Source organism: Xenopus tropicalis, chromosome 8 (assembly GCF_000004195.4).
Source record: "Xenopus tropicalis strain Nigerian chromosome 8, UCB_Xtro_10.0, whole genome shotgun sequence".
In the NCBI taxonomy this organism is placed as follows: Eukaryota; Metazoa; Chordata; class Amphibia; order Anura; family Pipidae; genus Xenopus; species Xenopus tropicalis.
This window is the reverse complement of record NC_030684.2, coordinates 132,171,958-132,181,223: the sequence shown is the minus strand read 5'-3', so window position 1 is coordinate 132,181,223 and position 9,266 is coordinate 132,171,958.

Sequence of the window (9,266 nt, the reverse complement as noted above, 5' to 3'; positions counted from 1 at the left end):
GATCCCTGCTTGCTTCTCTGAGATACGGTGCTGGCAGCCTACAGCAGTGTGAAGCCTACAGTGACATCACTGAAATCTCTCTCCCCTTCCTGTAGGTGCCAGCGGCAGCCTTCCTATTCTCTGAGCATGTGTGTAACTTGATCCTGTCTCCTGTTCTGAGCTACACATGCCCACCAGCCAATCAGAAGCGGATCTGGCAGAGGGGAGGGGGGAGGGAATGAAACACATGGGCAGTATGAAGCAAGGAGGGAAAGGAAGGGAGAATACCTGTTTAGAGATGGCTGCCTGTTCTAGAAAATGTGCAGTAAGTGTGAGTGTGTAAATATGTGATTAGGTGAGCCAAAAGTGTGGTGTTTTTACTAAACAATAGGAGGGCTATTGGGCAGGATGCTTTTTACATTTTGACTTGCATTCTCCTTTAACATTGGCTACAAAAGGTTCCTGGGAAGGAATTACCCAGAATAAAAATAGCTTAGCAGAAATAGTCAGGTTTGAGGAACAGAATAGATTTAGAGAAATGATACGGGCTGTAGAATGACACATTGGTGCTCTCTAGGCAGCGAAAAGCAGAACAGGAAGATGAACTATAAACGTGTATTCTAATAATAATAATGATTAGATGGAAACCTACGAGCCTGTTCTTATTATAGAGACAATGATAGGACAACGGCAGCAGCCTCAGTTATATGTAGGCACATATAAAACACACAAATTAAAGGAAAGTAATAGTCAACAATTACATAAAGGGGGATTACATACAGTATATATCAAGTTATTACCGTATAAACTCGAGTATAAGCCGATCCGAATATAAGCCGAGGTACCTAATTTTACCTAAGAAAACTGGAAAAACTTATTGACTCGAGTATAAGCCTATAAGGTGGGAAATGCAGTGGCTATTGCTAAGTTTCAATAATCAAATAAATACCAATAAAATTACATTAAATGTGGCATCAGTGGGGTATATGTTTTTAAATATTTATTTCAAAGAAAAACAGTAAATTAGCTCTGTAAGAGGAGAAGAGGGTCAAAAAAATAATATGGTATCAACAATGATACCTTAATGATACCCCCTTAGCTCAATCAGCAACCAAGCTAAAACACAAAGATATAAAATCATTCAAAAATATATATATATTATAAAGAATATAAAGTGCAGTGTCTAGTGCAGAATGGGACAGGTGAGGATGGTAGATGAAGATGAATTTGGGAGCAGCCAGGGCACTGGGAGGGTCTGGTTGCGGTTGGCCTAATTTGCACACAAAGGAGAGAGGGTGCTATTCTAGAGGGACCCATGGCACCCGACTCGAGTATAAGCCGAGGGTGACTTTTTCAGCACATTTTGGGTGCTGAAAAACGAGGCTTATACTCGAGTATATACAGTACGTTATTGTTTTGGTTTTAACAATAATCCACAAAAATATATTGTTTTTAGCAGCCATGGCATATAACAAATCATTGCTTTTTCTTTTTTCTTTTTTTTATTTTATCTTAAAGGAGAAGGAAAGGTAAAAACTCAGTAAGCTTTATCAGAATGGTCTATGTAAATACAGCCATAAGCACTCACAGAAACACTGCACTGAGTCCTCTATCAAAAGAAACACAGGATTTCTTTTCTTTTTTGTACACGTGTTCTTCTGTATCAGACTTCCTCTCCTTTAGGGCTCCTTCAGGGCAGGGTCACAAGCCTGCTGAGTTTGCTCCTCTCTCCCTCTCCACTCCCTTCTTATGCTCCCCCTCCCATCAGAATTTGCTCCTCCTACGTTCAGAATTTGCTCCCCCTCCCAACTATTATGTAATTTGAGCTACCAGCGGCTAGAGCTGCAGCACTGAAGCTACTGAGACCAAACTAAAATGGCAGCTGCTATGTTCAACAAACAGAGGGAGCGTCTAGTTTACTCAGGTATGGTAAAGGTTTCTGCAAATATAGCATTCTAGCTTGCACTATTGCAGCTAATCTTTTGTCAGTAAAATGCTGAAATGCCTTTCCTTTTCCTTTAAATGTAAACTTGAAAAATTTGTTTTGTTTTCCCCTCTACTGAATGACTAGTAGCAACTAAGTAAGGCTGGACAGATAGCTTGCAGAACTGATATAAGAAAAAGTGTCAAATATAACGAATTGATATTTTAAACTACATTTATAATAACCTATGTGATTGCCCATTGTCCCTGATAATTCAGTATTTCAGTTTAAGTTGCAGAAATAATATTTCACAATTTCCAGGTCATGGTTTGTTGTAATCAGCCTCCGTACATTGAATGCTGGCTAGCATGTGTAAGTTTCAGAATTCAGTTAGGTAATTAAAGGTTCATTAGATCATTTTCCATGTATGTTCTCAAACTGTCACTTTCTTTAATCATTTTAAGTCTAGAAATGTAAAAACTGTGAACCTAAAGGGAAAATATACCCCTGTTTTTGACATGAGCTCTTCCACGTCAGTAGTGCCTGCTAGAGAAATAGGAGAAAAGAACCTTAAAACAGGTATTTTCCAGAGGAAAGGTTTTAGCAAGAGATCCGGTAGCTCCTCTGCCATGTGTAACAGAAAGGAACAGAAGGCCAACTATGGCTGTTGTATTCAAGGCTAGGTGTGTGAGAACTCTATACACTAGAGTGGTCACATTTTAACCTGCAGAGCTTTGTTACCTAACTTGCCATCCAAATGTAACTCCAGTAACCCATTTTGCTTTAGAGTGCAACAAAGTAGGGCATATTATTTCTTTAGAAGGAGAACATTCCGCTTTTCTAAAAAAAAGGTTCCACAAAACTTTTCATGCCAATGGCTGTGTGGCAACCTTCTCATCCACTCATTTCTAAGTACCCCTAGTTCCTCCATTAGCTCCATCTCCTGACCCAACGGAAAAGCCTGCACATCTCAATAATCACGGCAAGCTAAAAATTCTGACTCCAGTCCTCCCATTTTATTTAAGAGTGTACCAAAGTAGGGGATATTATTTATTTGCTGACCAGTGATGCATTGCCCTGAGCATAACCACTTTGGGAAAGAATATTCCACTTTTGTACACAGCCAATGCCTGCCTAGAGAGGTTCCACAAAGCTTTTAATGCCAATGGTTGTGTGTCAAACATCTCATCCAGTGTTGTCCACTCATTTCTAAGTACCCTTAGTTCTTCCAGTCCTCCCATTTTGCTTTAGAGTGCAGCAAAGTAGGGCATATTAGTTCCTCCTTTAGCGCCATCTCCTGACCCAACAGAAAAGCCTGTGCATCTCACTAATCAAGGAAAGCTACAAATTCCAAAACTCCTAAGTGTTTATTAGCTGGCCCCCTCCTATGAAGGTAGTGAGGCAGTGAAGCTGAGATTTTGGGGATAATTGTGCCCCAGTGCCTAGTCTACCTCACAGGGGGGCAGGGGATACAATGTAAACACAAGCAATATAGTGGGACAGGGAAGTGCAAGGCGAAATTACCCCCATCATAAGTGTACAGAGACTAGGCATATCTGAGATTCTTTGTGGGATACGGAATTGAATCAAGTGAAGAGTAGACCTTGTGGCTTCCCTTCCCCTCCAGACAGTTATAACGTTACAGCTAAGTTATTGCACAGGGACTTTGGGAGAAGTGAAACCCACAATGTTGTCTGATGAGAAAGTAATCTAAGCTGCAATAAACTATGCAAAATATTCAATTGCTAATATGTTAAATTCCTGCAGTGTTTCTTTTCTCATCGAACCCCAAAACAAAAATACATTAAGTCCAGTGAAAGACAGTGGGTATGGCACTGCAAGGCATAATATATAGCCAGGGGTGGGCCAAGCCGACTGGGCACCCTAGGCAACCCGGTCGGCCACCTCGCCCCTGCACCCCCCTCTCGTGTTTTGGCGTGCATGCGCATCTAGGGGGGGCGTTCGACGCGTAATGACAAGCGGAGGGGGCAAAGACAGTTAGGGGTAGGCAGGAGAGGCTCCTGCCTGGCACCCCCCAATTGTTGCGCCCTAGGCAGCTGCCTCTCTTGCCTATCCCTAGTTCTGGCCCGGTATATAGCTTGAGACAGTAGGTACTAACACCCTAAGTACATTAGATTAGTAAGAGGCTGTAGGATTTCAAGCACGTTAAATACAGTAAGACACCCCCAGCATTTATTTGTTTCACATTTATTTGGGGTGCTAGTTTACATTTCAACCAATCTCACCTCTCATTCACATTTGGTTCTTCTTCCACAAAGTTCCATTAAATCTTCTTTTACCTGTCCCTTTCTCCATTACTTTTTCTTATGAGCCTCTCCTTAAATGTCTCTTATCCACCAATAAGAGTGACTCTTTCTTTGCTCACCCCATGTAGCATTAATTCACATTTTCCAACCCTCCTGCCTCTATATCTTGTTCTTTCTTTCTCTTCACTTTATTTAGTACTCAAATAAGCTTTACAACTGTTAAACCATATAACATTTCTCACTAAAGGAGAGACAGGAGTAAAACAGAGAGAGAGCGGGGTACTTACTGAGCAGGATCCCAAACAGCAGGACTAACATGTTGGCTGAGACTGGGGCACTGACATGGGGACTGTACAGTAAATGTCTAGAAGCTTCCACCCAAACCCACTCATTTTCCTTCCTGTTTTATAGACTTCTCTTTAGACGTCTCTATCTGACTTTTCTCCTGTGGTTTCAGATTAGTATGAGAACCTGACTGCAATTTGATACTGACCTCACACTGATGGGGAGCTGCCTAAATATAATTGAAATATGAAATCCAATCAGCAGTCATGCTGATATATTTATCCAATGAAGAGAAGACACAAAGCTACATCTCAGTGGATCCATTATGTGAACTGGCTGCAAAAATGGCCAATCAGCAGTGATTAAGATACCTCATCGTCACAGGTTTCAGATAAATATTTTTCCACCAATGCTGAAGCAGGTTTGTGTTAAAATGAACACCAGTATTAAATGTTTACCCTTGTTATAACATGCTCTTTATGAGTAGATGGCTAGGAACTTACCTGGATGGCTATTGTTACCCAGGTAAGGGTTTTCAGTGGGTTGATTTAGTGTTGTGCCAATTGGTGTGATGTCAGATCCTTAAGGTGGACTTGTTGTTAATGTCTATGTCAGGTGGAGGAACATAAAGAGTTAAGGGGTCAATGTGTATCCCTACCCTGAGGTGGTTTAGGCCTCAAAAGAGTCCAAGTCATGGTAGGAGAACAAGTGTGTGTAGCTATAGTGAGCACAAACCTTCTATACTATGTTCTGTAGTAGCATCAGTTGAAGTTATGGGGAGTAAGGTGGGAAGCCACTGGGGGCTACCATGAGAGCAGGGTCGCACGTTTTACATTTAAGAATCACAGTTTGTATAAGAAGTAACAGAAACATATACCCTTCCTCCATATCTACTGCAAGGGTCCAAGGAAGAGAGGCAGTGCAACACATCCCCTACTGCAGAACCATTAAGGGGCATATTTGAGCCCATACAGTATGTTACTAATGGCATAAAGCTGGCCATACACAGGTAGATATCCTTGTTTGGTGAGGTGCAAGTTCCTGGACCAGTGACCGGATCACATTAGGGGTCATGCAGACCTGTTCAACCAATACTTGTCCCTAAGCTGAAAGAGTTTATTCAGCTCTTTACTTAAAAAGTCCAAATAAATAAAACATTTGTTCTAGCCATTCAGTTCACTAACATTTCTACTTCTTATCTGTAAAATAAAAGGGAATAATTCTTCCCACTCCCGTCGCAGATAAATGCATAGGACAAACACTAAGGGGCAGATTTACTAATCCACGAATTCGAATCCTGAATGTGAAAAATTTGGATAGGCAACGAAAATTTCTGAAGATCGCAAATATCCCGAAAATGCTTACAAAAAAATCATATTAGTCACGATAATATCGTATTGGCGATCCGGAAGTCACAAAATTTTCGTAGCAAACCATTGTAAACAGCGGTAAAACCTTTTATGATTTTTTCGCGCAAGCGTACGGAAAAGTCGTGCGGTCTACGAAAAAGTTGTGCGGACGCCCAAAAAAATCGGCAAAAATACGCTCGGAGCGTTCATGCTTTTGTAAATGTGCCCCTAAGTAATACATCCCAGCTGTCAGTATTAGGTGGGCCAGTCTGGATTCATAGGCTCAAAATGGTGGTGCTTCCTGAAGTATAGGTAGAGCTGGGGGTGGAGCTGGGTTCAAATGGGGTCATGGCAGAAAAGGTTCTAATTCAAAATATGACAGTGTGGTTCAAGCAGAACCCTAGGGGCACCATAAGAAGCACTGCAATCTAAATATTTGCAGATATTTTAGTATAACATTGGCTTTTCAAGTCTGTAGAGAGCTTTTCATCAGTTGCCAAACAAACCATGAGAATTTCAGAGTATAGTCCAAAGCATAGGGCAATGTATGTTCTGCTTTTTGTCTGTTTAGGAAAAGCAATGATGCAACTAGACAAGGGGGGGGTGAGCTAGAGTTCTATAGGAAAATTAGTGTAGATGGGGCAGGGGGACTAGCAAAGGGTTGTGGGGGAGGAGTGAGGGGGGCATATAGTTTATCAGATAAGGAGCTTCCGTTACAAGGAAAACAGTCTCATATTTGCCTTAGCTCTAACTCTCCGTTAGCTAATGTAAGCATCAGAGGGAGAAGTAATAATCTCCGCTGCATGCTGGCTAATGCGCGTAGCTTGTCGGGTAAATTAGTTGAGCTGCAGGCTATTGCATGTATTGAAAATTATGATTTAATAGGTATCACTGAGACCTGGTGGGATGAAAAATGTGACTGGGCTGCGAATTTAAATGGTTATACGCTTTTTAGGAGGGACAGAGAGATTAAAAAGGGTGGAGGGGTTTGTCTTTACGTAAAGTCAGACTTAAAGCCATGTAATAAAGACATTACCAATGAAAACGTTGAATCTCTTTGGGTAGAAATTTCAGTAGGGCTGAAGGTCACAAAGAAAATGGTCATTGGTGTATGCTATAAACCACCCTGTATAGATGAGGGGGATGAGGCCCAGCTATTGTTGCAAATGGAGGAGGCTTCAAAACTGGGTCAAGTTGTTATTATGGGGGACTTTAATTATCCGGACATTGACTGGAGTAATGGGGTGGCTAAGTCAGAAAAAGCTAGTAGGTTTGTAAATATGCTAAATGACAACTTTTTATTTCAGGCGGTTCAAGAACCTACTAGGAATGACGCTATTTTGGACCTGGTAATATCTAATAATACTGAACTTATCTCTAACATTTGTGTGGGGGGGCATTTGGGGAACAGTGATCACAACATGGTCTCCTTTGAGATAATGCTGCAGAGACAGCTCTATAAGGGAGTAACTAATACGCTCAATTTTAGACGTGCAGACTTTGCCAGTATAAGGGCATCTCTGCAATGTGTCAACTGGGAAAGGCTTTTCATGGGGTTAGACACGGAAGGAAAATGGAACATCTTTAAAACATTGCTTTGTAGGTATACACAACAGTATATTCCCCTTGTAAGCAAGGAGAGGCATCGCAAAGCAAAACCTTTATGGCTGAATAAAAGCGTTATTGTCGAGGTTGGTAATAAAAAATGTGATTTTAGGGCATTCAAGTTAGCTGGGACAGCAGAAACTTTCATCAGGTACAAGGAAGCAAATAAAGCAGCAAAAAAGCTATCAGGCAAGCTTAAATAGAGATGGAAAGGGATATTGCTGCTAGGAGTAAAAAGAATCCTAAATTATTTTTTAATTACGTGAATAGTAAAAAAATGAAGCAAGAAGGGGTGGGAACTTTATTATCACAGGGGGGTAAGTTGGTTGATGAGAACGGGGAAAAAGCGGAAATTTTGAACTCTTATTTTTCATCTGTCTATACATCTGAGGAACCAGATAATGAAGGCTTCCCTTTTAATATACCCAGTTCTAGTAATTTAGCTACTGGCGCATGGGTCACTCGGGAGGAAATTCAAAAGAGACTTGAACATGTAAAGGTAAACAAAGGTCCAGGGCCGGATGGGATTCATCCCAGGGTATTAAATGAGCTGAGCGCTGTGATTGCCAAGCCTCTTCACATAATTTTTCAGGATTCATTGAGGTCTGGCATGGTGCCGAGAGACTGGCGGATTGCTAATGTGGTGCCGTTATTTAAAAAGGGATCCCGTTCTCAGCCTGAAAACTATAGGCCTGTTAGTCTGACATCAGTAGTAGGAAAACTTTTGGAAGGGGTAATAAGGGATAGGGTACTTGAATACATTGCAGTTCACAATACTATTGGATTGTGCCAGCATGGTTTTATGCATAACAGATCTTGCCAGACTAATTTAGTCGCCTTTTATGAGGAGGTGAGCAGGAACCTTGATGCTGGAATGGCAGTTGATGTCATCTACTTGGACTTTGCTAAAGCGTTTGATACAGTACCTCACAGAAGGTTAATGATCAAATTAAGGAATATTGGCCTAGAACATAATATTTGTAATTGGATAGAGAACTGGCTAAAGGATAGAGTACAAAGAGTGGTTGTAAATGGAACATTTTCTAAGTGGACCAGTGTGGTTAGTGGGTACCGCAGGGGTCAGTCCTTGGGCCTTTGCTTTTTAACTTGTTTATTAATGACCTGGAGGTGGGCATAGACAGTACTGTTTCTATTTTTGCTGATGACACTAAATTGTGCAAAACTATAAGTTCCATGCAGGATGCTGCCGCTTTGCAGAGCGATTTGACAAAATTAGATAACTGGGCAGCAAACTGGAAAATGAGGTTCAATGTTGATAAGTGCAAAGTTATGCACTTTGGTAGAAATAATATAAACGCAAACTATCTACTGAATGGTTGTGTGTTGGGGTATCCTTAACCCTTTCCCTGCCAAAGACGTAGGTACTACATCATTTTAAAAAAGCAGTTATATGCCAACAACGTAGTACCTACGTTTTTGGTACTAGTGTAATTCTCTCTGCACCGGCGGCAAAAGCTGTCAGCTGTGCCCCCAACCCCCTCGGCAAGGAGCCAAGGGGGCTGGCAAGTATTTACAAGCAGCAGACCGATCGCATGCGTCTGCTGCTTGTCGAGTCTGTTCCCCTGCTTCTTGCTCCTCCTAGCTCCGCCCACTCACTTCCTGTGCTGGGAGGACTGCAGAGAGGACTGCCTGCCTGTGATCCCTGCTGTAAGTGCTCTTTATTTGCCTAATACACACACTTACACACACTAAAACACATTTACAGGCATTTACACACATTTACACACACATCTACACACAATTTAGCATACTTTTTTTTTGTCCGATTTTGCACACTCTAGCACACTTTAGCACACATATACACACTTACACACTATTACTTTTTTTTAACCCCTT